Below are 27966 nucleotides of genomic sequence, written 5' to 3' on the forward strand. Positions count from 1 at the left end.
GTGTCGTCCTTATCTTCCGGCAGCCATACAGATTGCAGAATTCCTGGAAGACCTCCGCTTCAAAGGCAGGTCCCTGGTCTGTCAGCACTTGGTCCGGGTACCCGTGTGGACGGCAAAAGTGCTGCTGGAAGGCTCTAGCTGCTGTTCGAGCCATTAAGTCCTTGACGGGGACGACAACCAGAAACCGGGAGTAATGATCCACGATGGTTAACGCGTAGACGTAGCCACTTCTGCTGGGGGTCAGTTTTACATGATCCAAGGCTACCAGTTCCAACGGTTGCCGGGTGACGATGGACTGCAGGGGAGTCTTCTGGCTGGCCCGGTCCTTCCTTCTCAGATTGCACGGGCCACAGTCTCTGCACCACTTCTCGATGGTTCCCCTCATGCCTACCCAGTGGAACCGCTCGCGCAGCAGGAACTCCAGCTTTTTCCACCCGAAGTGTCCAGCTCCGTCGTGGTATGCCTCCATCACCATGGCTGCGTCTCTTCGTGGCACCACTACTTGCCAGAGTAGTTCATGCGTCCTGGAGTTAACCATTCTGCGGCACAACTTCCCCTTGTAAAGGAACAGTCGACTCTTCTCTGCCCATAGTTGTTTGGCTTCCTCTGGAGCGTCTGATTCCAGGCTAGCCTCCGGGCGAGTCAGCATCTCCTTCACCAGTCGGACGGCAGGGTCGCTGTCTTGCGTTTCCGCCCAGTTGTAGTGAGGTAAGGGGTTCAACGTAGCAGCCTGCTTACTCCTTACCCGGTGGGAATACTGGATAGTCCCATGACGGTGGAACGCAGGGAGTTCAACTTCTTCCAGTCCCTCCGGATCTTCTCCTCCGTCCGGCAGGTTGGGCATCCTGGACAGGGCGTCCGCGTTGGTATTGGAGCGCCCTGCCCGGTATTTAATTGTGAACTCGTAGTTGGACAGACGGGCCATCCACCTCTGCTCCAGGGCACCGAGTCTTGCCGTGTCCAGGTGTGTCAACGGGTTGTTATCCGTGTATACGGTGAACCGGGAAGAAGCGAGGTAATGCCTAAAGCGCTCGGTGACTGCCCATACCACGGCCAGGAACTCTAGCTTAAATGAGCTGTAATTTTCGGGGTTCCTTTCGGTGGGTCGCAGTTTTCGGCTGGCATAGGAGATTACTCGTTCTCTCCCCTGCTGAATCTGGGACAGTACGGCTCCTAGCCCGATGTTACTGGCGTCGGTGTAGAGGATGAAGGGCTGGCTATAGTCCGGGTACGCCAAGATTTCATCCCCCGTGAGGGCCATCTTCAGCTGGCGGAAGGACTCTTCTTCTAGCTTTTCCCATTTGAAGGGCGGCTTCTGGTTCTTGGCCTTCCGGGACTGGCCTATCAGGAGGTCCTGCATAGGTGCTGCCTTTTTGGTGAAACTGGGAATAAACCTTCGGTAGTAGCCTACCAACCCTAGGAACTGCCGCACTTCTTTTACGCTGGAGGGGCTTGGCCATCCCTTAATTGCGGTGATCTTATCGGGGTCGGGAGCCACTCCGTCAGCGCTCACCACGTGTCCCAGGTATTGCACCTTTGGTTTCAGGAGGTGACACTTGGAGGGTTTCACCTTTAGGCCGTAACTCGCCAGAGCTTCGAACACCTCCGCCAGGTGTTTCAGGTGGTCCTCATAAGTTTTGGAGTATACGATGACATCGTCCAGGTACAACAGGACCGTCTCGAAGTTTCTGTGGCCCAGACAGCACTCCATTAATCGTTGGAAGGTTCCTGGGGCGTTGCAGAGTCCGAACGGCATGCAGGTGAACTCGCTAAGTCCCATCGGGGTGGTGAATGCGGTCTTCTCCCGGTCCGCCTCTGCTACAGGAACCTGCCAGTACCCGCTAGTGAGATCCAAGGTAGAGAAGAAGTTAGCAGATCTTAAAGCAGCCAATGACTCCTCTATCCTTGGTAAGGGGTACGCATCCTTGTGTGTGATACGGTTGATTTTCCGGTAATCTACACACATCCTCATGGTGTTGTCTTTCTTTTTGACTAAAACTAATGGGGCTGCCCAGGGGCTACAACTATCCCGGATTACCCCAGCCTCCTTCATGTCTCTAAGCATCCCCTTGGCGTGTTGGTAATGTGCAGGGGGTACGGGTCGATACCTCTCTTTTATGGGAGGATGATCTCCCGTGGGGATGCGGTGTTCTACCCCCTTGACTCGCCCGAAGTCTAACGGGTGTTTACTAAACACTCTCTCATACTCTTGAACCACCCGATAGACTCCTTGTTTCTGGTGTGAGGGAGTGGAGTCAGTACCCAGATGTAGTTGCTGACACCAGTCCTCCATGTCTTTCTTAGAGCCGTTACCTTCCTCCGGGTGAGATGGAGGCAAGGGTTCCACAGATTGTATAGAATTTTGATTAGTGGTATATAATTTGGCTAGCGTGGCATACCGGGGCAGGTACACTTCCCTCTCCCCGATATTTATTATGCGAACGGGCACCCTCCCATGGCGTACATTGACCACCCCCCGTGCTGTCAAAATGGTGGGCCTACTGTCTGAGTAAACTGGTTCTACCATTGCCTGGTAATCTCTACCTCTCAGACCAATAGCTGCCCGGCACCAAATCATCATTTCACTTTTTGGGGGCATGGCAATAGGAAAAGGGTCACACATTCTTACGCTACCAATCTCACCGCCGGAGAGTTCCACTTGTTGCCGTTGCATCAGTGCCCGGATCTCTTTCTGGAGCACCCGCTGCTCGCCGGAGCTGGCATTCTTGGCAACCTGCTGTAAAAGGAAAATCACCTCTGCAAGACAATTTTCAATTACATTAGTTCCTAGAGTTATTTTTGGGTGACTCTCATGTTTGTCAATATCTACAATGATCAGTCCCTGTGCGGCCAGTTCGACTCTACCAATTTTGATGGTCACCTCTTTAAATCCGATCTGTGGCACGGGCTGACCATTGCTGGCGATGATACTCAAGTCGTCGTCAGGGTAGCGGGTAATATCCGAGTCATTCCAGTACTGCTTGAAGAGCACGTACGGGATGGTGGTGACCTGTGACCCGGTGTCCAGTAGGGCACTCATGGGAATGCCATCCAGTACCACAGGCAAGACTGGACGTCCTCCCACATATCTGTCGCGCCAGTTCGATGGGCCTGGTGATCTTTTTCCTGGGGGTTGGCCCTCTACCCCAGGTTGTGCCCGTTTAAAGAACAGTACCTTTCCATATGTCCGGGTTGATTGCAGCGGCGGCAGATGGGTCGTCCGTCCTCGCTGTATCGGTCACTGGGTCTTCCTCTGGCCGGTGGGGTCCTCCTTGGTCGACGCCACGGGATGTCCTCCGGTCCGGATGCCAGCTGGATCTTCCCTGGAGTGGAAACCTGTAAAGACTGCACAGTTCGGGTTAGCGCAGCAACGCTTTTAGCTAGCTCTTGGACCTGATGGTGTAGGTCTGGAGCCGGGTCATTGTCCAAAGCCTGCGCATCAGCTCCCACAGGCCCTGCTGACAAGGGCGCCGCCTCCTGGTAGTAAGTGGTAGTGGGGCGTCTGTGGGTCACAACGCCACCTGGTGCCGGTTCTCGGAGCACCCGGATGGCTCTGTCCTTGAACTGTGCAAATTCTAGATGAGGGTCCTGTAAGGCCATTGCCCGCAACTGGGTGCGGTGGGCATTGCAATATAAACCCTCTATAAATTGTTCGGTCAACAGCCTGTCCTCGTTTCCCACTCCATTAGGGTCGGTCTGCTTAATGGCCCTCAGGGCCTCTTGTAGGTTGAGTGCATAGTCCCTTATACTCTCATGCGCTCGCTGCTTGCACCCGTAGAATCTAAGTTTAATCTCGGCTGAGGTGCGGGTATCAAAGGTGTCCTTCAGCCGGGTTAGTATCCCTGCGACAGTCTTCCTCCCAGGTGGCCAGGATTTTACTTCCCTTTTGGCTGCCCCAGTTAGTTGGGCCACCAGGATGCTCACTTTTTGCTCTTCTGTGAGGGGGTACACCTGGAAGAGGCTATCCAGCTTTTCTCTAAAGTCATGCAGGGTATGTGACTCCCCTGAGTACTGGGGTAGCCAAGCTGCTCCCGGGATATAGGGCATGGTGAAGGGCATAACTGCAACAGCGGTAGCGCTGGCGGGGGTTGAGGCAGTGGAGCTCTCCTCCGTATCCGACATCTTCCTCCCCCCTAGTGGACCGTGGCCTACCTTGCGATGATCCTGTTCCGTAGGCCGCGGCTCCGCAGTGGATCGTCAGGGTTGAGGACCTTCCGTCGCGCTCCTGTGACGTCGGCGTCTGCTGGGCTCCTTCCAGGACCTTACGCAACGTCCAGACGTGAGGCGGGGCTTCAGTTCTCGCGCGCTTTCGGAGTCCACGCCCCTCTTCTTCCCGCGCGGCGTCCTCAAGATGGCGTCCAATGGCGGGAAAACTCCACGGATGGCGGGAAGAAGGCTGAAGATGGCGCCGGATGGCGGGAAACTTCACCGATGGCGGGAAGAAGGCTGAAGATGGCGCCGGATGGCGGGAATCTTCACCGATGGCGGGAATCTTCACCACTGGTAAGTTTGAACAGTCTTTGCTTTTCAGGCACGCAGTACCCGGTGGTTGCGGGCACGTGATCCTGCCGACTACGCCAAAGTTGACGCGCCCCTGGGCCTGTGTCGCGCTGCGTTGCGCACGCGGGAGCTTACCCGGAGCCGGATCTGTTTAGGGTTGTAGTCTTGTGGCGGTGACCCGGTCCGTGCCCAGGGAGTCAAACTGGACGGCAGTCTGTTAGCGGTAGAAAATGGTTGATGACTACGCCACCCGTTGAATGCAGCCAGGGGGCTGCTGCTGCAGGGCAGACCGCTGAGGCCGGTGGAAGGATGGTGCAGCGTGATAGTATAACCCCCAACGGGAGGGGTATGGCCTCAGGGCAGCCGACGTGGATGATGGGGGTAGCAGGAACCACTCAGAGACGGTATGGTAGCGTTCAGGGTCTTTACTGGTAACAACGATAGACCCTCCCGGAGTACTTGCTAGCGAACGGGGCCTGGTCAGTCCTTGAGCAGATGGGATCTCCCCTGGCCAGGCGTAGTTGTAGGCCTCCCAAGCTGACTGTACTCTTCTGGCTACCTTGCTAGAAGCTGATGTAAGTAGCCCACGTCCCTGAGTGTACCGTGTGGTGCTCACCCGTATGGCCGGTGACTCGGGGCCTTCTAATGGCTTCCGCTCCACGATGGCAGTGCTGGTCCCACGCGTGTGACCGGGCCTTCGGGCTTCTGGGCCAGGGGACCTGAAATCCCCTGCCTGGCGGATTCTGCTGCTGGGTAGAAGTTAGTTCCCACAGCCTCGGACTCCGGGTCCGGTAAAGAATCTTCTTAGTCAGGGCGAGCTCTTTAGCTGCCAGCCCCTGACTCCTTGTGACTCTGCTGCTTCCTATGCTGCTCTTGTCTCTACTCTTCCTGGACTCTCTAACCCTGCCTCAGCCCCGGGTTTATACAGGGGAAGTTCTTCCCCTCCCAAGGCTGGGCAGGAGGTGTGGCATGCACAGGATCCCTGACCAAAGGACCTCCCACCTGCTCTCAGACGTAATATCTCTATCACTGTGACAACCAGACCCCTGGGGTGTCACAGAACCACCACACTAATAGGAGATATCAGGAAAAATTATGAATTGGCAAAAAAGGACAATGTATGAGGCAGTGACACACACTGAGTGCACTACAACCAGACTTGGCTGAAGCACACACTACAGGGTGAGCTGCACTCACACACACAGACCTTGCAGATAGCGGTGAACAGCACAGGGAACTGTGCACTAGCACTGCAAGGCACAGTGATTTAGAAAGTAGCTTGGGTAAAGCAGTATAGAGCAAATAGGTAGCTAAAACTGTCCCTCAGAACAACAGCGTCCTATCCCTAACTGAATTCACAGCAGAGTGAGCTCAAAATGGCGGCGGTGGCTTTTATAGTGCATCATGACATCATTTCAGCAGCCAATCACAGCCATGCCATTAGTTAAGATGCCTACATGCCTAACAGGATGTGCCCACACTTCTTAGGATCCTCATTGGCTGAATAAAATGAAAATGTCTCATTGCATTATGGGAACTTCCGATTCCGGTATACGATATTGCAATAGTATCGGAATTAAGTATCGGAATTCCGATACCGCGAATATCGGCCGATACCCGATATTTCAGTATCGGAATGCTCAACACTAGTCATCAGTAGTCTGAGCGTATGATCTATCACACTGGCTGATCTGCTGTAGTAATGTATTAGTCTGTTGGAATGTCTGGGCTCCCTTTTATTTTCATTCGCTTTGTGCTCGGAGGGCTGTGTGTCAGCTCCTTTGTTACTTTGTCTTTGTAGTCCCCTAGTTACAAATGTTTACAGTGCGGTAACTGAATGACTGAACAGGACACACAAATAACACTGCAGCACACACACGTACACACAATGCACCCATATACAGAATAATAATAATAATAATAATAATAATAATCTTTATTTTTATATAGCACCAACATATTCCACAGTGCTTTACATACATTGTCATCGCTGTCCCCATTGGGGCTCACAATCTACATTCCCTATCAGTATGCCTTTGGAGTGTGGGAGGAAATCGGAGAACCCGGAGGAAACCCACGCAAACACGGGGAGAACATACGATCACAGTCATATTCTTATAAAAATACATTTGTGCATACATATAGGGGACATCACATAGCAATATTAAACAAGCACTCCTCCCTTCAAAATTGTTATCCTCTTAATATATTGCAATCATCATATCATATCGCACTGTGAACTTACAATTGCTGATTTGCCTTTCTACCCAACTAATTCTTCTCTTTTCCATTCGGTCATTGACATCAAGTGATTATAAACTGACTAGCTGGATCCTTCTAAGCTTTATGTTGAAACAGGAGGTCAGTTTTCACTGTATGAGTCATAAGTCACTGCAAAAGTGACTGGCAGTGGGAGGAGGGAGCAGTTGGTCAAGAGTTGAAGAGGGGAAAGATAAAAGCAGGGAAAAGAGACTTCCTATTTCCACATAGTGCAGAGAAAAGAGAAGAATTAGCTGGATTAGCTGGGTAGAAAGGCAAAATGAGCAATTGTAAGTACACAGTGCTATATAATATGATGACTGCAATATATTAAAGAGGATAAAAAGTTTGATGGAAAAGCTTCTTTAAAATGCCCTTCTGTCTCAGTATTTTCTGTTTGCTCCTGAAACCCGCTTCCCTAAAATCAGCAAGGGGCTGCTTAACAAGCAAATATGCCCCAGCTATAAGCTATGGATCCAAATTTATCTACTATCACCTTGTCTATATGGCAGATATACTGTTGTTTCATACATTTTAAACAGAGAGGAATATTTCTTTGTATAAGGACCTGTTTATAAAAACATACCATATCAATGTTGAATATCGCTTTTACTAAGGGTAGCTTCACGCGACCGTATAAAAAATTGTTCAGAGTGTCATCCAGAATCCAGAAAAGTGGGATGATTTTTTTCCCACTTATCATCCGTGTGCAGACCGTTTTTTTTGCCACAGCAGCGATTAATCATTTAAAGGCCATGTTCACATGTTCAGTATTTTGCTCAGTATTTTACATCAGTAATTGTAAGCCCAAACCAGGAGTGGGTGTAAAATACAGAAGTGGTGCACGTGTTTCTATTATACATTTCCTCTGATTGTTCCACTCCTGATTTTGGCTTACAAATACTGATGTAAAATACTGACCAAATACTGAGTCTGTGAACGTGGCCATAAGACCGTTGGCCATAAGACCAATACTGCTGTTTTCAGTTTGCCTGTTTATGACAACAGCCTAACGTTAACCGTTCATTTGCTGATTGAATACTTTTCTGCTATTGACCATCAGTCTGCCATTTGATTGCTGCAAGTCCTAGACTGACTATACATTTACAGTTCCTGTGTATATTTACACTCCTCGTTCTGTGTCTTCTGGTGCTCTTGCTCCACTTGTCTGCCTGCCATCCTGCTGTCTTGTTCCTCGCGTACTGTCCAGTCTACTGTGCCATCGCTTTCGATCCGTGTTGCTCTCCCTGACCTATGGCTTAGAGATTAGAGAATCCACCTCTCCAGCTGAGCCCATGACAGCCAGTATTTATGACTCACCTGTTTCAAAATACAATGCGAATTGTGAGAAGTCGAAAAACTTTAAAACATAACTTTCACTTCAATAATTAAAAGATAATTAAAAGATAGGAACCACAGCTAACAGTTTGTAAACTTCACAAGACAAAGATTAATAATGTACTCAGTGGGTAATTTAACTCACTGAATATATACCAAATATTAGGATCATATATTACACCTATTTTAAATATCTGATGAGTGGGCATTTAATGAGAGGTTTTGACATGGGAAAAGCTAACAGTGGCCGAGCCGCTACCAAACCTCAAATCATATCATCACAGTATATAACCAAAATGTGATGCTGCTTTCACCTAGTCAATGGTATATTGCAAACCTTTATCTAATTTAACACATATAGTATATTCACTTATAGTTCAAACTGTGTAAGAAAGAGAAAAGAATATTCTCACCCATCTTCTTAGTTAAACATATGAGACATCAGAGTTCCCCAGTGGTTCTTTGTAGCTTTATTTACTATGAGGGGATATACAAAAATAACCTTTTATTATGCTCCATGCGAGCTATCATGTCCTAGTGTCTCAATTAGCTCCCGCCCTGACAAGCGCAGTCATTAGCTTACCTTTAGTGCAAATTGCCCTATATGTCCCTAAATGCCTCTCAATTGCTGTTGTGGTAACATCACTTCTATGCGCTGGACGGTATGTAAGGGCATTTAATACAACTATGCTGTAAGGGATACCTGTGAACTCCTCTTGACAGGACAGGAGCTATTGGAGACATAAGGGATACATATCTCACAAAGGGCATAATTGGATATTTTTGTAAGCCCCAACCCCCCTTACCCCGATACCAAATAGAGCTACAGAATAACCCCTGGGAACTCTGCTGTCTCATATATTTGACTAAGATGATAGGTGAGAACATTCTTATGTACCTTTGACCTGGTGAAAACTTAGTTAAACTTCTGTTATATATTGTAATTACACCTCTTTGGAGGGCTACCCATTAGATATTTATCATTGGTAGAATTTTTTACCTTAACATCTGTTATAATCGGTGAGCTAAACTGCCCACTGATTGCATTACAAATCTTTGTCTTGTGCAGTTTGCAAACCATTAGTTGTGGCTTATTGTTGAAGTAAAAGTTATGTTTTAAGTTTTTTCAACTTTTCACATTTTATTTTTGTTGATGCTGCCCATCAACAAAAATAAAATGTGTCTATAGTGCAAGCGACCATTGTAGCTACTGTAGACTGTACAAACCTCTAAACTCAATGATTGATTGTTGTGGTCACTGTAGCAAATCACTGGGCTCAGCAGCTAATATATGAAACAGTGCTTGGTGCGGTCATCCATGGGTGTCCATCACTTTTATATAATTGGAGCCTGTTTATCCTTTCTATTAAAAGAAAAAAATTTATTTAATTTTAATGTTTTTTTCTTAACAGAAGTGAACAAAATTACATTTCTGGTATAAACCAGTCGAACTCTTCTTTTTTATGGAAGCCGTCAGGGGCATTCTGCTGTCTCTATATCATTAAAGCATAATGTTGTAAGAAAAGTCCTGGTCTGGTCACCTTATCTGAAGAGACAAATCCAACTCCAAAGGGTTACACTCACCTAGATGTTTGAGTTAAGAGGAGTGGAATGTTTGTACTTTTCCTCTGAAGATTTTTACTTCAAAGAGCAGGTCCAGGCGATTCTTCTGCTCAGTAGTCAATAGTTGTGTGGCTTGAGAACTCTGCAAAGGTTTAAATGAGGAAACCATCAAAAATATCTTAAATACCTGACCTTTTAAATCCTCTGGAGACACTGCTGCAATAGAGTACAATCAAGACTGCAACTTAGGTGGTCATAAATTCAAATAAATAAGTAAATCACAGCTTAATATTATTTATGGTGTCTAACTATGGGCATATTTCTTGCAGGCAAAGACACAAATATAATTCCAAAAACATGACAAATAATGATTCATACATTACCAGGAATGTTTAATACTTATCCACAGATGGTTGCTCTAAATTTATGTATTATATCATTACTAGTACTACTAATGTGATTAATTACAATTAATTCTTAACATTTAAAAAGTACCTTTCACCAAACTTTTCATATTGAACTGGACACAAAATGTAATAGTGGCTGCAGAGTGAAGCTAACCTTTTTTTTTTTAAACATTTGTCTCTCCGTTGTAGAGACATTAGAAAGCAAAGTGTTTGGCGCCTAATGAGTTAACTTTTTTTAAGTCCAAGTGGGTGCTATAAGATAGTTTTCACTGAGGGCTTGTACTTCTTCTCCCTGTATCACACTACCCAATCATAAGAAGGCAGCAACACTCAAAGGAAAGAAGAACACGCCCATACAATGGCCTGGAGCAGGTGTCTCAGTATATAAGATGTATGACAGACACCATAATGTCCTGGTCTAACTTCCTGTATGATTGGAAAGCACATATAACTAACACCTTTCAGATAAAGTCCATATTGGTGAAGGTGAAAGTGAAGCACAGCTGATTTTAGCTGTGTCACATTACAAACTTTTCTACAAGCTCTTCTCCTCCTCTCCTAGCAGGGTCACTTTTGCTGTACTGCTCCTGCCCCACACTGCCTACCTGGGGATATATTAGTAATCATACTTATGTTTGCTGTTAATCAAAACTTTTAATCAATCTTCAGCAAGAGCAGAAGGTATCATTATGTCTCACACAGGAGGAACCCAGAAAAGACTCCTCCAGTGTGAGATGTAATGACAGCCTGCTCTTACTACAGATTGCAAGTTGCTTGAGCACAGCAGAAGTAAGTGTGATAACTGACACACTCAGTAATCATGGAAGCTAACAAAAGTATTTGTAATATGACACAGCTAATCTCAGCTGCACTGTCACTCCATCCACATTTAGACCATGAGATTAGCTCTGTATCATTACATCTCACACACTCAGAAACCTGTTCTAAGCTATAGTAGGGCATGATCTTCTTTCCTTTGAGTGTTGCCGACTGCTTATGAATAATCTGCATCATTCAAGGATACAGGGAAAAATAGTAAAAACTGTCTGATAACATCAACTTGGTCTTAAAAAAAAGTTAACTCCCTAGGTGCCAAATTCTATGATTGCAAATATCTCCACAACAGAGAGATGAAATTTAAAAAAAAAAAGAAAACAAAAACATTTTATTCCACACTGCAGCCATCATTACGTCCTGTTTCCAATTCAACAATTTGGTGAAAGGTCCTCTTTAAGCTAGTTTATATTACTGCAAGTTAATGTTAATGCAACAATGCAAGTATTTTGTCTTAACAGAATCTCAAAAATTAGGATTAAAAGAGTACTACAAAGACTATACTGTAGGTCCTTTTTCACAGACCGTCTGCCAAAACAATGCGACAGCTGATCATTAAAGGGGTTTTCCCACGAACAAAAGTTCATTTTAAAAATTGTCTGTGTTTGACCGTGTACGGAACATACCACAGCTCCTGGGCAGGGGAGGAAGCAAAAGACAATACAGACATGATAGCAGGGAATCACAAAGGATTCAGTTTTTGAGGTAAAATATTGTTTAAAAACAGACAGTGAAATGTTTTACCTCAGAAAATGAATCCTCTGCGATCCCCTGCTGTAATGTCTGTATTGTCTTTTACTTCCTCCCCTGCCCAGGAGCTGTGGTATGTTCCATAAATGGTCAGATACAAGACAATTTTTAAAATGAACTTTTGATCATGAGAAAACCCCTTTAAACCTTTACTGATTAGCGGTTGTTTAATGCCTTGTTTACACAGACAGACGAAAGTAAATGATGTGCACTGAACGATCTTTAATAGATTGCCCAGTGTCTGTAGATTACTATTTTGAGAGACAATGCAATTCCAGGACTCGAACATCTCCTTCAAACCACATATCCAAGCCCTTTCCACTTCCTGTCGACTCCAACTCAAAAATATCTCGCGGATCCGCACATTCCTCAACCACAATTCTGCAAAAACACTAGTGCACGCCCTCATCATCTCCCGCCTCGATTACTGCAACCTCCTGCTCTGTGGCCTCCCTTCTACCACTCTCACACCCCTCCAATCTATCCTAAACTCTGCTGCCCGACTAACACATCCCCCCCCCCCCCCCCGCTGCTCCCCGGCCTACCCCTCTTCTCTTCACTGGCTCCCCATTGTCCAGAGACTCCAGTTCAATACATTAACGTTGGCATACAAAGCCATCCACAACCTGTCTCCTCCATACATATGTGACCTAGTCTCCCGGTTCTTACCTACACGCAACCTCCGATCCTCACAAGATCTCCTGCTCTACTCCCCTCTTATCTCCTCTTCCCACAATCACATACTAGATTTCTCCCGTGCATCCCCCCTACTCTGGAACTCTCTACCTCAACATATCAGACTCTTGCCGGCCGTGTAACCCTTCAAAAGGAACCTGAAGACCCACCTCTTCCGAAAAGGCTACAACCTGCAGTAACCACCGCTCCACTATACCGCTGCACGACCAGCTCTACCCTCACCTACTGTATCCTCATCCATCCCTTGTAGATTGGGAGCCCTCACGGGCAGGGTCCTCTCTCCTTTTGTACCAGTTGCTGTTGTGTTTTTGTTCAACATTTTTGTAATTGTTTTTGCTATGTAATACCCCTTTTTCACATGTAAAGCACAATGGAATAAATGGTGCTATAATAATAAATAATAATAAGCTCAGTTTACACAAAGGACGATGCACTAGCGAAAATTATATTTTTATGCTAAACAAAAGATCATTTCACCCGATGAACGAGTGTTTTGCTTGTTCATTTGCTGATCGGCAGCCTGTTTACACTGAAAGATAACCGTGAAACAAGTATTTTTAAGAATGTTCCTTCACGAATGTCTTTAAGTGTAAATGTAGCTTAAGGAAGAAAGGATCCTTGCAGTACAGTTGGCTTTGCTACTAGATAAGATATCTGAAAATGAAGGAAAGGAAGGTAATAACCATGAATGTGCTGCCCCAGAAAAAGAATTAAAAATAAAACATACCATACTTTTTTTAATAAAAAATAAATAAAAACAACTAAGCAATGAAAGTAAAGGATATCAAAAATTTGAAAGTTGAAACCTACAAAAACCTATGATGAACATTTAGAGTACATAAATAAATAACATAATGGGGGAAATTTAATAAAGTATGTTTGCCACAAAACTGGTGTAAAATGATTTGAAAAGTCTCAAAAAATGTAAGCAATTCGGAGTTGTCAAAAATGTACCTAGTTTTTGCCATTTTCACATGAAATAGATAAATTGTTATAGGACTTGACTTAACCCCTTCCCAACATGCACCATATATATACGGCGCTGCAGGAGCTGCGTTCCTGCAAAGAGCAGTATATACAGCGCAGTGATCGCGCGGGCTCACACTGAGCGCCGCCACTATCAGTTTCAGGTGTCAGGGTGTGAGAGCTAACACCCTGCAGCAACGCACACAAACGGTGCTAGAACCGCTAGCGGGCGTTTAACCCCTGTGATGCCGCTGTCAATAGCGGGGCATTGCAGAGGAGTGAGCTCCCTCTGTACTCCCATCAGCACAAATGTGCTGATGGTCTCCATGGTGACCCCAGGTCCCAAGATGGCCACTGGTCACCAAGGGACGTGGCCAGTCAAGTCATGCTCAGAGCACAAGCTGACATGCCTTCTCCCTGTAAGTCAGACACTGATCTGATGCTCTGCAGTGCAGAAGCATTGCAGAGTATCAGATAAGCGATCTGACAGTGTAAATAAATACATTTATTTATGAAAAAAAAAACATATTTGGCATTGCTGCGTCCGGAATGACCTGACCTATAAAACTGTCCCACTAGTTAACCCCTTCAGTGAACACCATAAAAAAAAAACTAGGAAAAAAACTATGCTTTATCATCATACCATCAAACAAAAAGTGCAATAAAACGTAATCAAAAAGATGAATGTAAATAAAAATGGTACCACTCAAAACATAATTTTGTCTTGTAAAAAGCAAGATGCCATACAGCTCTGTCAGCAGAAAAATAAAAAAGTTATAGCTCTCAGAGTAAAGAGATTTTTTTTTTATAAAATAGTTTTTTTTTGTGTAGAAGCCCCAAAACATAAAAAACAATATAAATGTGATATCGCTGTAATAGTACTGACTCAAAGAATAAAGCTATCTTATCAATTTTACCATATGCAGAACAGCATAAAAAAAAACAAAAAAACAATAAGTTTGTTGATTCTGCCTCCCAAAAATCGGAATAGAAAGTGATCAAAAAAATGTCATGTGCCCGAAAATGGTACCAATAAAAACATCAGCCCGCAAAAAGCAAGCCCTCACATGACTCTGACGGCCGAAATATGTAAAAAAAGCTATCAAAATATGTTGATTCAAAAACAAGTTTTTGCAAAAAAAGCGTCTTTTAGTGTGTCACAGCAGCCAAACATGAAAACACAATATAAATCTAGGAATCGCTGTAATAGTACAGACCCGAAGAATAAAGTCGTTTAATTACTTATACCGCATGAGGAACGACGTAAAAAATAAATAAAACCAATTATTCACCTGATGCTGATTTGTTCATTCTGCCTCTCAGAGATCGCAGTAAAGCCCGGTGAACATTTATCCTGCGCTGAGTGCTTGCACCAGGGTTTCCATGTAAATCTCTGAAATACGTGATTCAGACGGAAACCCCGGTAGAAGATTCCCTATAATGAGGCAGATGGAGGCACAGTGGACGCAGTCTGCCCTGTGATACGGCGGTGTCCGTCTTTTTAGGCGTGCTTAAAAGTGTCGTCGGCCACAGTTTTGTGCACTTCTGAAAAGAAGGACAATGCTGAACAGAGGCCAGATGGAGTCCAGAGTAACTCTGCTGCCTCATTATAGTGAATGGATCCCTCAAGGGTTTCATCTGAATCATGTCACTCGGAGACTTAGGTGGAAACCCCACAGTAAGTGCTCAGCGTAAGAGAGCCGGATGAATGTGCTCCAAAATGTTATGTGAAATGTTCCCAATAGCAACTTCAACTCAATCCACAAAAAAATCCCCTACTCAGGTCTGTCATCTGTTAACGGAAATATAGGGGGCTTCCACATTACTGGTAATACAAAGGCTCTGGAAAAGTGATATGGCTCTTAAAAGAAATTAAGCGAATTCTGTGCTCCCAAATCCAAATGCCCCAGTCCCTTCTGAGCCCCAGTGTGCCTAAACTGCAGTTAACGTCCAGATGTTTGGCATTTCTGTAGGGATGAGAGCCCGTCTAATTTACGGATGCCTGTGTTCAGAAGCACGAGCTGAGCACAATGTACAGGCACTACAACGTACTAGTCAATACAACATACTGGTCACTACAATGTACTAGTCACTACAACGGCAGTTTGGAATTTTCACTCAGCAACATCCACTACTGCTTGTTTCTGGAAAACACTCATGGATTCAAAATCGTCATTACACCTGTAGATAAGTTCCCAAAGGGGTATCATTTCCAAAATGGGGTCACTTGAGGGGGGATTCTGCTCTTCTAGCACTTAGGGGCTCTCTATATGGAGTCCACAAACAATTCTAGGAAAATCTGTGCTTCAAGAGGCAAATAGCGTTCATTCCCTCCTGAATCTCGCCGTGTGGCTAAGCAGCACTGTACAGCTGCATATGGGGTATTTCTACATTCAGCAGAAATTGGGGGACAAATTTTGGTGCCATTTTTACCCATTTCCCTGTGTGAAAATGTAAAATCTGTGGCTTAAACAACATTTTAGTGGTAAAAATGTAATTATTTTTTTCTTCACTTCCCAATGGTATAAAATGCCGTGACAAACCTGTGGTGTCAATATGATCACTGCATCCCTAGATGAATTCATTGAGAGGTGTAGCTTGTAAAATGGGGTCACTTATGGGAGTTCGGCTGTTCTGGCACCCTCAAACCAGTCCAGCAAAATCTGAACTCCAATATGGTGCTTCTTCCCTTCTGAGCTTTGCACTGTTCCTCAAAAGCAGTTTTCGACCACATATGGGGTATCGGCGTACTCAGGAGAAATTGTACAACAAACTTTGGGGTCCATTTTTTCCTGCTATCCTTGTGAAAATTAAAAGATTTGGGGCTAAAAGAACATTTTTGTGGGAAAAGTTATAGATTTTTTTCATTTTCACAGATCAACGTTGTAAAATTCCATGAAGCACCTGTGGGTTCAAGGTGCTCACCACCAACATATCTAGATAAATTCTTTGAGTGGTCTAGTTTCCAAAATAGGGTCACTTGTGGGGATTTCCACTGTTTAGGCACAGCAGGGTCTCTAAAAGCAACATGACACCCACAGACCATTCCATCAAAATCTGCATTCCAAAACATCACTCCTTGCTTTCTGAGCCCTGCCGTGTGCCCAAATAATAGTTTTCACCCACATATGGTGTATCGGTGTACTCAGGAGAAATTGCACAGCAAATTTTGGGATCCATTTTATCCTGTTACCCTTGTGAAAAATGCATAATTAGGGGCTAAAAAACATTTTTGTTGGAAAAATGTGATTTCTTTATTTTCATGGCTCAACATTATAAACTTCTGTGGAGCACCTGGGGGTTCAAGGTGCTCACCACACATCTAGATAAGTTCCCTGAGGGGTTTACTTTCCAAAATTGTGTCACTCGTGGGCGGTTTCCACTATTGGGGCACATCAAGGGCTTTCCAAATGCGACATGGCGTCCTCTAATTATTTTAGCAAATTTTCCATTCAAAAACCCAAATGGCGCTCCTTCCCTTCTGGGCCCTGCCGTGCGCCCAAACAATAGTTTTAACCAACATATGAGGTATCACTGTACTCAGAAGAAATTGCACAACAAATTGTATAGTGAAATTTCTACTGTTACCCTTGTGAAAATGCAAAATTTGGGGCTAAAAAACATTTTTGTGGAAAAATGTTTTATTTTTTTATTTTCATGGCTCAACATTCCAAACTTCTGTGAAGCATCTGGGGGTTTAATGTGCTCACCACATATCTATACAAGTTCCTTGAGGAGTCTAGTTTCTAGAATAGTGTCACTTGTGGGGGGTTTCCACTGTTTAGGTACATCAGGGGCTCTCCAAATGCGACATGGCGTCCGCTCATTATGCAGGTGAAGAAAGGATATGATCCAGCCCCCAGATTCATATTTACATAATGTGTTAAAACCAATAGTCCTTTATTAAAAACATTTTTAATAAAGGGGAAATATGAAAAAATTAATAGCAGGCGGTGAAACCTCTGGCCAGAGGTGGAGGGATGATGGTGACAGGAAAAAAATTACGCAACCAGACGCGTTTCGAACGCCAACCGTTCTTAGACTTTGGTATCAGAGTAATGCCGGTTTCAAGCGTCCATATATCTCCAGTACGAGAAAAAACGGTACTGGAGATATCCATGTCCCGTGTGGCAACCGTGTGCCGCCCATGTGCCGCATCAGGATCACACAGATGATGCCTGGGAATCAGCGCTACACTTAGCATTGTTCCCAAGTGCCGATGCTGAACGCTGCCCTAATCATGGTTCCATGCCGGCGCTGCGATCAGCACCAGCAGGGACAATCATGAGGGTAGTAGTGTAACATCCCTGGCGGCGTGCTGGCATGGCTTACCATCTCCCACCATGCAAGACCGCCAACTTACCTATCAGTCCAGGCTGCACATTTTGCTTCAGTACTTGCTGTGTGCATGTCTCTTGTCTGATTGCTTAGGGCGGCGGCACGGTTACTGCCTGATTCTTAAAGTTACAGTGTGCGCATTCCTAATGCATCCGAAGCCTATTGCTGTGAGTCACTGGATACTTAAACCCCCTCCACCCAGTAGGAGGTGCCTGAGCAACACTTTCTTTCAGTGTGTTCTGTGCAACTGAGTTGCCAGGTCCTGTCCTGTATCTTGTCTGTTTCCGCCACCCTGGGGGCTGTATACCCAGGCCTGTTACCTGTATCTGTGACTTCTAGTCTGTTCCGCCACCCTGGGGGCTGTATACCCAGGCCCATTACCTGTATCTGTGACTTCTAGTCTGTTTCCACCACCCTGGGGGCTGAGTTCCCAGGCTCGTTCCTGTATCTTGTTCCGGGTTCAGTTCCTGTCTGAACTGTGTCCTAGCCCGTTACCTGTTTGTCTCTATGTCTGTACCTTCCCTTTTCCTGCAGTGTCTGAACCTGCACCTAACTCCAACTCGTTGTCTCTGTACTTCTGTTTGTGAGTTTTGTGTCCACTCGCTACTTCATTGTAAGTATCTTGTGTGTGTCTGGTTCTGCTTGTCCCGTTTCCCTGCCTCCGTATCTACCTCCTGTGTTCTAACTATCTTCCTGTGTTTCCCAGTCTGTTCCATGTGAACAGAGCCCTGTCCTGTCTTCCTGCACCTTCTGCTCTGCAGTTTCGCTCTGCTCTGTTCTACTCCGCTTGTTCCTCCGCACCGGCGGTTTCGCTCTGCTTGTCCACCGCACCTGTGGTTTCACTCTGCTCTGCTTGTCCACCGCAAATCCGGTTTCGCTCTGCTCTGCTTGTCCACCGCACCTCCGGTTTCACTCTGCTCTGCTTGTCCACCACACCTGCTGTTTTGCTCTGCTCTGCTTGTCCACCACACCTGCGGTTTCGCTCTGCTCTGCTTGTCCACTGCACCTGCGGTTTTGCTCTGCTCTGCTTGTCCTCCGCACCTGCGGTTTCACTCTGCTCTGCTCCGCTTGTCCTCCGCGCCTGCGGTTCTGCTCTGCTTGTCCACCACACCTATGTCTCTGTTCCTCTATCCCAGTCTGTACTGGTCCCTATCCAGCCTGCGTTCCTACATGCCAGTATCTGCCTGTCTGCATACCAGCCGTGCCTGCCAGTACCCGCCTGTCTGCATACCAGCCGTGCCTGCCAGTACCCACCTGTCTGCATACCAGCCGTGCCTGCCAGTACCCACCTGTCTGCAAACCAGCTGTGCCTGCCTGTTCCTGCATTCCTCGATGTGGGTCAACAGCTGTGACTGGGGTCTGACCTGGAGTAGCACCTGGGCCACCTCCCATGTCCCTCCTCAGACCACGGAGTCGATTAAGCCGCCGTGTGTTCGTGATCGGATCTGGCGAGGGCCCTAGTCACGCCCCTCCAGGCACTCCTCGGTTCGTGGCCCAGTGGGACCACTAACCACGCTCACGCCAGTCAGTCCGAGCGTGAGCGTAACAAGTAGTAGTTTGCTTTGCAGTGTCCACCTGTAAAAATATGAATAAAATAATAAAATCCATATACTCATCTCTCCTAGGTGTCCCCCACTGTAATCCATACGACCGCTGAAGTCGGGGAGCTGGGGAGAATGAGCGGCTCCGGAGCTGCAGCTCAGGAGCAGTGTCCTGTCACTCACTGAGTGTACCTCCGGAGCCACTCATTCACCCCGGCTCCCTGGATTACACCGAGAGACACTTAGGAGAGGTGAGTAATTGGTTTATATTATTTTATTCTTATTTATACAGGTGGAGACTGTGGGAACAGACTACCACTACCCTCATCATTGTCCCTGCTGGTGCTGATCGCAGTGCCGGCATGGAACCATGATGAGGGCAGCATTCAGCACTGGCCCTTGGGAACAGCACTAACTGTAGCGCTGATTCCCAGGCACCGATACGTGTCACACGGATGACACACGGATGTCATCCGTGTGGTACGTTTTGCGGACCGTGTGAAAAAACTGACTTGTCTCCGTGTGGAGCACACGGACACACGGTCCGTGAAAACACACTGAGATGTGCATAGACCCATTCATTTGAATGAGTGTCTCCGGTACGTGTGGAAGCTGTCACCACTTGTACCTGAGACACTGACCTGTGAAAGAACCCTAATGAGACAGACAGAACGAACCTTTAAGTTAGAAAGCAATTATTAGAGAACAGGAATCAGATGGGTGAGATGCCCCGGAGAAAATCTTCAGAGAAAATCATCCTGCATAAACTTGAAACAAAAGAAATGCAATGTCTAGTCAGATAGTGACAGCAGTGATATTAGAACATTGATAGACAAATATATAAAAAAACAATAATGAGACATTGATTAAAAAACAATTTCTACTTCTCAATCTGTGCTGGACCATTTCAGACTCTGCATTGAACAATATAAACAAACTATCAAAATGAACCCAGTGTTAATAATATAGTATAGGTACTCTTCTCAGGTTCAGACCATACAGTACCCTTGTTTTTAATGAAAAAATATAAAAAGCTTCCCTATTATGAAGTGTACATGTGCGGTTACCACCTCTGATACATTTGGGAACAGATTTGATGGCATATGTCAAAAAATGTGTGATCTGTCTGTTGTGGCATGAAATAAAATGTCTGGACACATTTGATATGCTATAATTTGACGGAGTAAAAATGAGAAATCGCTGGTCAACTTTTAACCCTTCTAACTTCCTAACAAAAGAAGTTATGTTTCAAAACTTGTGCTGATGTAAAGTAGACATGTGGAAAATGTTATTTAGTAACTATTTTGTGTGTCATAACACTCTGATTTAAAGGCATAAAAATTAAAAGTTTGAAAATTGCAAATTTTCTACATTTTCGCCAAATTTCCAATTTTTTTCACGATTAAACGCTAGTCATATCAAAAAAAATTTACCACTTTATCATTAAGTACAATATGTCATGAAAAAACATTCTCAGAATCACAGGGATCCGTTGAAGCGTTCCAGAGTTATTACCTCATAAAGTGACACTGGTCAGAATTCAAAAAATTGTCCCGGTCAGGAAGGTGAAAACAAGCTTCGGGGTGAAGGGGTTGAAGGGAATCTGATAGTAGGATCAACCCTTTTAAGCCGTTTATATGGGCATGCAAGATTCCTTGATATCTGTGATCTGATGTCTTATTCCAGAGAAATCCATGTTTTTCCTATATGTAAATGAGCTGTTCAGAACTTTGGGCCGGACACTGATCTGCATGAGAATCTGCCTCCAGAGCTCATTTTAAATAAAAGAGGGCATTACCAGTGTGTTGTGTGATGGCTGCTCTCTGCTCTCTTGATCTAACTGCAGAGCTGTGTGATTATACCTAACACATCTGCAGGTTCTTCTCAGCTTCAGCTTCCTCTTCAAGGTTTCCACGGTAGGCGACAGTCTGATGTGTTGGGGTACTGAATTCTACAGTAGTGGAGATGCACGGGACAAAACTTGAATGCGATTGTGGCAAGAAGAGATAAGAGGGAAGTAGAGAACGAGATCTTGGAAGGATGAGAGGTTGCGCGCAGGTAAGTACAGAGAGACTAGGTCACAGATGTATGGAGGATATGGAGGAGACATGTTTTCGATGGCTTGGTATGCTAAGTCTCTAGGCAACGGGGAGACAGCAACAGGTGGATTAGTCCGCCATCACAGTGTAGGATAGATTAGAGGGGTTCGAGAGTGGTAGAAGGGAGGCCACAGAGCAGGAGCTTGCAGTAGTCCAGGCGGGAGATGATAAGGGCGTGCACTGGTGTTTTTGTAGATTCGTGGTTGAGGAATGTGCTGATCCTGGAGATATTTTGGAGTTGGAGTTGACTCGCCCCCTGGCCCGTGGGGCACTCGGATCCGGGCAATAGGGAAACGGTGGGAGTAGTAGTGGCAACCCGGTTCCGTGGCTCAGGGTGGTCAGGCTAGTGGTAGTCCGTTATGCGCTGATGATTATGTCCGACTACACCACCCGTGGATTGCGGTTATTAGGAACCGCCGCTGCATGCAGACCGCTGGGGCTGATGAGGTGTGCAGCTAGGGTAGTGTGACTCCCCACGGGAAGAGTGCGGCCCCAGGGCAGTATAATGGATGGTGGGAGTGATGGTGGTGAGAGTCCCAGTACCGGTAGTGATGGAGGCGCGAAGGAGCACACAGACAACAGGTTGCAGTCCAGGGTCTTTACTAAAACAGGTAAACTGACCCATAAACAGTCCCGGCTAGGAGGGGACCTGGATGTCTGAGAGCAATTGGGAGATTGGCCCTGGTCAGGGTGAGGGTGTAAGCCTACCGTGCTTTCTGCGCTCCTTCTGGCTATCTCTTCCTTATAGGGTAACAGCCCACGTTTCCGAGCTCTCCGTGTACTCTCGCCTGTATGGCCTGCAACGTGGGTTCCTTTCTGCTCCCGGCCTGGTACGGCTTTCCTGGTCCCTTCTGTTGTGGCAGGGCCTTCAGGCTTCTTAGGCCAAGGAATATAGAGTCCCCTGCAGACTGGTTATCTGCTGTAGGATGTGGAATCCTCCCAGCCTCAGACACCAAAGTCTGGTAAATTAAGTCCTTTATCTGCCAAGACGGGCTCACTTCGCCTCTTGTTTCTGGCTTGTGGCTCTCCTCCTGCCACACTTCCTCTTAGGTGCAATACAACTTTCTGTCCCTGCTCTGCCCCGGGACACGTCTCAGTACTGAGACAGGTCATTCAATTCTCTCTAACCCTGCCCCCAGCACCAGCTTTTATAGGGGCAGCCTGCTCCCCCTACTGGCCTGAGACAGGAGGTACTGCATGCTAATGTTCCCCTGACTAGAGAAGCTCCCCCTTGCTCTCAGACACAGCTTTATTAGATTTTGTGGCATCCAGGCCAGGGTGACACAGAGTCAGCAGCAAGTGGAAAGGGCTTGAATCTGACATTTGATGAACATATCAGAGTCAAGCTTTCGGGACTGGGGAGAGTGGACAGACATTGACTTTGATGGATAGGTGAGTTGGGAGGATTAATGAGATGGTGGAAAGATGATGAATTCGGGTTTATCCATGTTAAGTTTTACAAATCTAGCAGAGAAGAAGGATGAAATAGTGGACACACATTGTGGGATTCTGGTTAGTAAGGACTGGAGGTGATATCAGGTCCAGAGAAGTAGATTTGTGTGTCATCAGCATACAGATGATACTGAAAACCGTGAGACTATCAGCTGTCCCAGTCCGAAGGTGTAGATGTAGAAGAGCAGGGGTACTAGAACTGAACCTTGGGGGACACCGACATATAGAGGGCGAGATAAGGAGGTGGTGTTTGAATGGGAGACACTGAATGTCTGGTCAGTTAGGTATGAAGAGATTCAAGATAGGGCCAAGTCTGTGATGCCGAGACAGCGGTATGCTTTGCAGATGAGAGCCAGAAAGAACATGTGCTCCAGTAGATGACAAGTGCTGCATCAAGTGGCCTCTGCTCCTCTCCCTCCGCCTTAACATCACACACAGTACAGTCCTCAGAGGCTGCACCCCAATTACCCTTATTTTCTTCCGCAACTCTCCAACCGCCCAACTGATTGTGGGGAACCACAGATGTGTGAGTCTGCAGAGCTGTTCACGTATTCTATTCCAGGGCATCAGAAGTCTGATACAAAGCTTCACTGACTCAAGAGGGGGAAAACATGTGCAGCAATGCTCAAATATTTTTCAGTTGATCTGGGGCTGGACAAAGTAGGGTCCTCATCACCAGACGTTAACCCCTGGGGGTAGGCATGGATGGGTTGGAGAACAAAACAAATACACAGCAGAATGTGGAGAACTAAACTAATAGACAACAGGGGTTGGAGAACTAAACTACTAAACAGCTAGGGTTGGAGAAAAAAACAAATACATACCCGAACATGGAGAACCAAACTAATAGACAACAGGGGTTGGAAAACTAAACTACTAAACAGCTAGGGTTGGAGAACTAAACTACTATTAGACACCAAAGTGACACTAGACAGCAAGTGTTAGAATCCACAAGGCTTGCGGGACAAATCTCTGTATCTAACACTTCCTCCAGTGCTTCTGCCTCCTCTACCTCCTCTAGGGCCTTCACCTGTGCCTTCAACCTCTGACTTAATGAAACACACGTTCTAACAATGCAGATAGAATATCCCCCACCTTTGTGCTGCGCAGCCAGGGCTCACCGCAATCGGGCAGTGTTAAAATTAATATGCCTTGGAGATCCCAGTCATACAGCTGAAGAGTTGTGGACAGCTCTCCAGGCTGAGTTTAAGCAATGGCTGTCTCCACTGAACCTGGAGCCATGGAAGGCCATGTATGGTGACGGTGCTAACCTGGTGGCGTATCTATGCCTGGCAACCTCACACACGTGTCTTGCATGGCTCGCATCCTCAACCTGATGGTACAACAATTTCTCCGCCACTATCCCAGCCTGGATGCACTGCTGCAGAAACTACGATCTCTGTGTGCTCACTTAAAACTATAAAAATGAGCAGAATTTTTAGTATAAAAACCAGACTACTAGACAACGAGCTAACTCCTTCATGATGATAGAGGCTACCATCTCCATAGCTTGCTGGCTGTCACAAATAATTTGGAGGTTCATGGCAGCTCTGGTTATGCTGTAATTTAAATGTTGTTTTTTCATTTTGGTCCAGCAAGTGTTAATGTTAGCCTCTTGCTGGCAGCCTTTTGTTAGCAATCCAAGTTGAGATGAGGTGAGGATGGGCTGTGTAGCATCACCCTGCATAGTTCCTTGCTTCGCCTTCAATGCCTCCTCTTTAATTATGAGCAGTGAGCATTTCAGTAGACAGAGAAGCAGGATGGTGACGCTAATTATGGTGTCATCACCGCTCACCATCTTGGTGGAGTCCTCAAAGTTTTGTAGGATGGCACAGATGTCAGACATTCATGCCCACTCATCAGCTCTTATGTCGGATAGCTGAAATCTGCAAATGCTGCTGAAGCACTGCCAGGGTGGCGGAAGCTGTAGCTGACTTTCTGAAATGGGCACACAAGCGGCATACTTTCACAAGCAGCTCTGGCTTATCTGGGAAGTTTTTGAGAAACCGCTGAACCACTAAGTTAAGCACATTTAGTGCTCTGTCATCACTAATATGTACCCCTGTATAGAGAACAATATCAACACCAAAGAATTAAAAGATGAAATGTGGATTGCTTTATACACCACGGTATTAAGAAAACCAATTTTGATTTTATCATGTCTGTGTACCCCTGTGTTTAGAATATATGCATCAAAGAATTAAATGATGAAATATAGCCTGCTTTATATACCACGATAGTAAGAAAAACAATTTCTATTTTATCATGTGTACCGCTGTGAGCACAATATCTGCACCAAAGAATTAAAATATGAGATGTAGCCTGCTTTATATACGACAGTATTAAGAAAACCAATTTCGATTTAATCATATGTATCCCTGTGTGGAGAACACAAAAAAATTTGAAACTGACATCTGGCCTGCTGTATGACGTTAGTAACAGAAGAAAGAATTTTTTTAGTGTGGATGAGGCCTGTATAACATAGGAAATATGCTCCAAACAATTTCAAACTGAGATGTCCCCTGCAGTATCGCATTAGTAACAGAAGAAATAATTTTTTCCCCCTGTATGGAGAACAATATTTGCACCAAAGAATTAAAAAATTAAATATAGCCTGCTTTATATACCACAGTAGTAAGAAAAGCAATTTTGATTATATCATGTGTATCCCTGCGAGAACAATATCTGCACCAAAGAATTAATTTCATTAGAGTATAACTATTATAATGGGGACTGACACCTCTTCCATTACAGCCAACCAAGCAGATAGAGACCCAACCAGGAGTGTTCACTTAAAAAAATTAGGACCTGACACCACTGAAGTGGCATCAATTTCCCCAGAGTAGAAGTAGTATAATGGGGACCGACACTTGTTCCACTACAGCCAACCCAGCAGATGGAGACATAATCAGGAGTCTTCAAAATGAAACAAATTAGGGCCTGACACCACCGAAGTGGCATTCATTTCACCAGAGAAGTAGTATAATGGGGACCGACACTTCTTCCACTACTGCCATACCAGCTGATGGAGACACAATCAGGAGTGTACACAGTTAAAAAAAAATAGGGATTAAGACCACCATTTCCGTGGCCAACAGATTGAAGATGGTGGAGTTCAACCTCTTAGCTTTGTCATGTGTAGGAGGAAACAATCTTTTACTTGACCACAACTGCGGGACCGAGGGTTTGCTGCAGTGCTGAGAGAGGGCGGAGTACAGTGAACTGGACAAACTGCTCGACCGTGAGGGACGTGCAAGCGGAAATGTTATGGTGGAGTGAGAAAGATGTAGTGTTCTCAGTGAAACAAACACAGCAGGCATGTCCGCTTCCGTTACAGCTGATGGACTCTCACTCAGCCTGACTGGAGCGGGTATACAACTGTAGGTTCTGTGGTGGGAGACCAGCGTGACAATACTTGGCACGGTTACAGAGGAGGAGGAAGAAGCAGCAGATGCAGTTGATGGGGCCGCTGATGGTTGTTGAGGTCAGCTGGTCCACATTTTATCGCAGTGAGATTGCCAGAGTAACACATGTTGATTGCGCATGTGAAGGTTCATGCATGTAATAGTCACATTATTGCACTTTTTCTTGCAAAGTTGCCAGATAACGTGAGTTGGCTTATCCTTTGAGGTGTCAAAAAAGATCCAGGCTAGACAACCCTTGCCACCCGTGCAAGCTGCAGACCCGCAACCGGTGCTGGTCACTGCCATGGTTGTGGCTAAGGATGCAGTGCTCGTTGCGGTTGCATCACTCCATGTCTGCGTCTTAGGATGCAACATAACCCCCTCATCTTCATCCTCCTCCACCTCCTCAGATGAGCTACTCAGCTGCATGCCTCTGGGTACAGTACATGTGACCCTCAGGTATCTGAGTCTCATCAGGGTCACCTCCCTTCCCCAGGGGGTTAACGTCTGGTGATCAGGGTCAGGAAGCTGCTTGGATCCTACTTTTATTTTCCCTGTGTATGGAGAACAATATTAGCACCAAAGAATTTTAAGCTGAGATGTAGCCTGCTTAATATACCACAGTAGTAAGAAAACCAATTTCGAATTTATCATGTCTGTGTACTCCTATGTGGAGAACAATATCTGCACCAAATAATTTATTTCACTACAGTATAACTATTATAATGGAGACCAAAACCTCTTCCACTACAGCCAACCCGGCAGATGGAGACCCAATCAGGACTGTTCACATTTAAAAAAATTAGGGCCTAACAATTCAACCTACGTTATTATGTTACCACTAAAGTGGCATCAATTTCACCAGAGTAGAAGTAGTATAATGAAGACCAAAACTGCTTCCACTACAGCCAACCCAGCAGATGGAGACCCAATCAGGAGTGTTCACATTTAAAAAAAATTAGGGCCTAACACCACCGAAGTGGTATCAATTTCACTAGAGTAGAAGTAGCATAATGGGGACCGACACCTCTTCCACTACAGAAAACCCAGCAGATGGAGACCCAATCAGGAGTCTCCACATTTCCAAAAATTAGTGGCAGACACCACCGAAGTGGCATGAATTTCACTACAGTACAAATAGTATAATTAGGAGCAACACCTTATCCACTACAGCCAACCACTTTTTCCCTTTACTGAGTTTTTTGTTGCAAAGTTTGCAGATAACGTGAGTTGGCTCATACTTTGTGGTGTCAAAAAAGGCCCAGGCTAGGCAACCATTGCCGCCTCTACAAGCCACAGACCCGCCACCGCTGCTGACCACAGCCACAGTTGTGGCAAAGGATGCAGTGCTCCTCATGCTTGCATCACTCCGTGTCTGCACCATAGAGCGAAAAGTAACCTCCTCGTCTTCCTTCTCCACCTCCTCAGATGAGCTACTCAGCTGCATGCCTCTGGGTTCACACCAAGTGGGATCTACAACCTCATCATCATTCAATGTGTTATCCCATTCCTCGCCCTGAGAGTGACCCTTCTCCTCTTCTTGCCCTGACAGCACAGTACAGTGCGCATGAGCCTCAGGTATCTGAGTTTCATCAGGATCACCTCCCCCCCGGTGGTTAACATCTGGTGACTAGGGTCAGGAACCTGCTCGGACTCTACTTCGTCCTCTCCCAAATCCAATCGAAAAAAAATTTGGGCATCGGTGCAGATGCTTTCCTCCTCTTGACTCTGAATCTTTGGAATACACTTCTGATGCCCACGGCATAAAATGTGTGAACAGTTCTCCAGACTCACCCATCTGTGGTTCCCTACAGTCAGT

The 27966-nt window shown here is 45.8% G+C and overlaps 1 long non-coding RNA gene across 5 annotated transcripts in view; it reads right to left on the reverse strand.

The window, feature by feature from the left end:
* Positions 1-6444: 6444 nt before the first annotated feature.
* Positions 6445-27966, reverse strand: part of LOC141265720 (uncharacterized) — an 87545-nt gene continuing 66023 nt past the window's right edge. For 3 of the 5 annotated variants that reach the window (XR_012320155.1, XR_012320152.1, XR_012320154.1), the window contains exons 3-5: positions 9682-9802; positions 9325-9460; positions 6446-8079 (exon numbers count right to left, since the gene is read on the reverse strand). This is a non-coding gene — a long non-coding RNA (uncharacterized lncRNA). Of the gene's footprint in view, positions 8080-9324; positions 9461-9681; positions 9877-27966 lie in introns of all 5 variants that reach the window. The other 2 variants (XR_012320153.1, XR_012320151.1) reach the window with 2 other exon arrangements.

Source organism: Phyllobates terribilis, unplaced genomic scaffold (genome assembly GCF_046119375.1).
Source record: "Phyllobates terribilis strain yellow unplaced genomic scaffold, ASM4611937v1 Scaffold_4__5_contigs__length_816908805, whole genome shotgun sequence".
Lineage (NCBI taxonomy): Eukaryota > Metazoa > Chordata > Amphibia > Anura > Dendrobatidae > Phyllobates > Phyllobates terribilis.